We start from the raw sequence: 4,391 nt of genomic DNA on the forward strand, positions 1-4,391 counted from the left end.
TTAGTCCAATTTCAAAAGTTCTATTTTTGAGGAAAGTGATCAAGAAAGTAGTTGTTTGTTTCCAAATATGAATGATAGTGATTTTCTGGACCTGTTTCAGCTTGATTTTCAGCCAAGAAATAATATAGAAACTATTTTATCATCTTAGTGACCTATACTGGCTGCAGGATGGAGCGTGGCGGGGTGGTGGTGGGGGAGTGTTCCCTGAACTTCTCAGTAGCTTATGTCTTCAACTTCTGGAGTACCTGGTGGGATTCGATCTTTTAAAGCTGAGGGATTTATAAGGGTGAACCAGTGGGATCAAGGAATCAGTCTATACCCTTGAATGCTGTCCAAGTTTGATGATAGGAAGAAATGAGCTGAAATTATACTCAGACAGAAGTTATGTTACTGTAAAAAAACCTGTACTCAAGTATTGAGCTCCAGGTGTTTTGAAAGACTGTGTAGGAATGGAGTTTCTGGTTTAATGGACATCTTCTCTGCCTATTACTCCATTAAAGGATTTATTGTAATAATATAAATCAAACTTCCATTTCAAATTGGAATTGAATCATTGGCACACAGCTATTAAAAAAACTACTAGCTGATGTCCCTCTCCCATCCCTCTAGGCTTAGCCAGTATTTCTCAACCTTGGCAACCTTAGGAAGTTGGCCTTCAACTCCCAGAATTCCCTGGCCAGCAATACTGGGCTTTAGTCAATGGGTTTTGTTTTCTCAAGAGCATTCAGTTACATATTCACAAAAGAAACCAGGATGAATAGATTTGCATTTATAATATACACAGAATACATGGTAATAATGGAACAATTTTGCGATGCAGATTTCAGAAATTGTACAAAAGCCACACAAAAAAGCAGGTAGTGTTGAAGAAATTAGAAGATAAGGGAGAAAAAATAAGTGTCCCATTAAATATCAATTCATGGGGATTGTTTTTCTGAATGTGAATGATTTTGTGACTTATTTAGAATTTTGGCATTGACGCTGCTGTGTGATCTTTTCACCAAATGGCTAACAGCTTAACTCCTTGCCAACCAGCCAGAATTCCCCTATGCTCTTTTAGCAAAAGAAAGGATATTATAACATTGGAGAAACATGAGGAACTGATTGAAAAGGAAATGATTTATTATAAATAGTAAAGGTCTCAAGTTGCTGCTCATATATATCAAGAATCTCAAAACAGTCATCTAGATTAATTTGCATTTAAAGTATGTCTGCAAGAAACAGCTTCCAGAACTCTTTAAATGAGTGCTAAATTACAATAGAAATACCACCAAAATTACATTTTTCTTGGCTTACTGTAATCTTAAAGCTCATTTGGAAGCACCTGCAAATTGTATTCTTTGCCAGAAAGAGAAGGCCAGATTAAATTTCATTTGACATAATATATTTTGTAAAATACAGAATTTGAAAAGTTTTATAAACAAAGGAGTTTCTGGAACTATGGCTGATTATAATTATGGGTAGATCTGCCTGCCGAGGGTCCTTGGAATGTTATTTGTTTAATCTGGAAACAATTTGAACTAAGACAAAATGCTAAAGTTATCTGAGATTAGAAGAAGAGATGCAAGTACAGTGGTTTAAACAATGAATTACTCAGTTAGGTTTCAGTAACAAAACACAGTTATGATCTGATCAATTGCAAAAATAAGAGTTCTACCACTAAAAGGATTCAAATTAATGTATGAAACTGTAGACATGAAGAAGTAAATGGAGTTATGGCACACAGGCAATATTCTTCAGGTAATAATCTTCCTTGCCATAGCTGATGATTGAATGATAAGTCTTCCCTGTTCAGTAATCATGAAGTTTTAATCAGTTCATTTATTGTTTCATTTACACAAATCAAAAATCTATCTGGTGGCTCCAAATTATGATTCTTTACCTGTCTATTCTGTCAATCACATGCTCTAATTCAGGGGTAGTCAACCTTTTTATACCTACCGCCCACTTTTGTATTTCTGGTAGTATTAAAATTTTCTAACCAGTTAGAACTCACCAGTTCCACAGTAATGGTGATTTATAAAGTAGGGAAGTAACTTTACTTTATAAAATTTATAAAGCAGAGTTACAGCAAACCCCTACCGTCCACCATGAAAGCTGGAACGCCCACTAGTGGGCGGTAGGGACCAGGTTGACTACCACTGCTCTAATTCATGGGCATCAAACTCGGCGGACCATGTTTCCATCATCTGATGTTTCATGACATTGTCCCCATTCGCGGAACTGGGTAGGCATGGCCCATGCGTGATACACCTGGTCTGCGGTCTGCCAATTTGACACCCCTGCACTGGTTTATACATTCCAATTTAGCAAGGCAATTAGAATCAGTGTAAAGAATTAAATTCACAGAAATAATTATTCACAGAAGTGACATTTTAAAGATGTTAGATGGGATACTAAAATTAGCTCAAAAGCATATCCGATGTCAGGGTCAAGCTGCTACTGACCAAAAGGGAGGTCAGTAGCAGCTTGACCCCGACATCAGATGGATATACGATAGCTGCAGGTAGACTTTCTCAAAAGGATTATTTGGGGAAATGCTCATTCAGAATGGTTCAAATCTAATCCACCTGGATCTGAAATGTGTACTTTGTTCAGAAACCAGTCTATAGCCAAATGTGTTGGATTACAGATTTAATCTTCCTCATCAAGTTTTGTTATAGTGTTATATACATCTGAAGAGTGCTGGACTTGGTTATTTTAGCTAATGTTTCGGCTACCTTGGGTGACTTGGAGCTGTGATTAACCTCATAGCAGCTGCTACTGATGGTAATCTGATAAATATCATATAACAAACATCACAGGAAAGATGAAGCAGAAAGCCAGAAGTAACTTGATGGAAAGTAGTTTAAAAAGTTTAATACATTAAGAAAGGACTAAAACATCTTGTTTTAAATAACTAGAACCCAATAAATTCCAAGAGCCCACTTTAATGTTAAAGCTTTCTTGAAGTGTGTGGCCTTTATAAAATGGGCTGCTTGAAAGAAAAGGACTCTACAGTATAGATACATTATCTATTAACTACCTGCGCTGGCGTGACATTTTACTGCAAGACTTTAAACAAGTATACACAATGCATAAAATATTACTTCAAAGATAATATAAAGATAATAAAGTAATATTCTATGAAAATGGGAGATATACAATAATGAATTTGCTGAACTACATATTAATACCGGTAGGAATATCTTTAAAAGTGATCAAGCCTTAAACCAACTGAAAAGCAGCAATGTTCTCATGAGTTACAGCTAAAATGACATTGTATCCTTGCTTACTCTCACATATATTAAATACTATATAATATATTGTCTAGCTTCTGGTTTTCCATCCTTTGTTTATACTGATTCCTATTTTGCACTATTGATGCTGATTGTTTATCAGAAGAGATATGTGCATTGACTACAAAATTACATTTAGGGATGTCCTAATTCAGAACTTCAAGAATTTCTGCTGAAATTGTTTGTCATGATCTTTTGAGGGCTAAACTAGAAGCATGTATAGATGAGAGTAAATAAAGGTCAGGCTGGTGGCTTTGATTATGGCCACCATCTTGGCTTTTCAAAATCTCTACTGTGAATAATACTATAATATTTGTAAAAGACATATTGTGTATTTTTGAAAACATACTTTTCCCTCAGACAATTTAGGTGAGTGTTTTTCAACCTAATCAACATGGCTGGCTGGGGAATTTGGGGAGTTAAAGTCCATCTAAAAATTACTGAGGTTGAGAAACACTGCTTTCAATATTAGTACCCATAGTCCTCGACTTACAATCATTTGTTTAATGAATGTTCAAGATTACAGCAACACTGAAAAAAGTGACTTACGACTGGTTTTCACACTTACAACTGTTGCAGCATCCCTATAGTCATGTGATTAAAATCTGGGCCTTTGGTAACTGGCATGTATTTATGACAGTTGTACTGTCCAGGAGTCATGCAATTACTATATGGAACCTTCCCAGCCAGCTTTTGACAAGCAGTCAATGGGGGATGCCAAATTTGCTTAATGAAATTATTGACTTAACAACTGCAGTGATTCACTTAACTACAGCAAAAATGTTGTAACTTAGGGAAAAACTCACTTAACAACTGCCCTGCCTTCCATCAGAAATTTGGGGATCAATTGTGGTCATAACTCGAGGACTACCTGTATTCTATTACATTTTCCATTATAAATGTTTTTTAAATACATTACCAATGGATGAAAACGTTGCATGAAGGCAGATACTTTTCATCTGAATTTAAAGTTTTAATGACATCTCCCTTGTCTTTTTTTCATATATTTTCTTACAGAATCATGCCTATCATTTAGAAGTCAACAAATTTTATTCCTCCCACCATTTCTTTTGACATCGGATGACAGAATTAATAGGAAAGCTAGTCAAACCA

The sequence above is a fragment of the Thamnophis sirtalis genome, unplaced genomic scaffold (genome assembly GCF_051295495.1).
Source record: "Thamnophis sirtalis isolate CommonGarterSnake01/CBP01778 unplaced genomic scaffold, rThaSir2_p1.2 scaffold_5, whole genome shotgun sequence".
Lineage (NCBI taxonomy): Eukaryota > Metazoa > Chordata > Lepidosauria > Squamata > Natricidae > Thamnophis > Thamnophis sirtalis.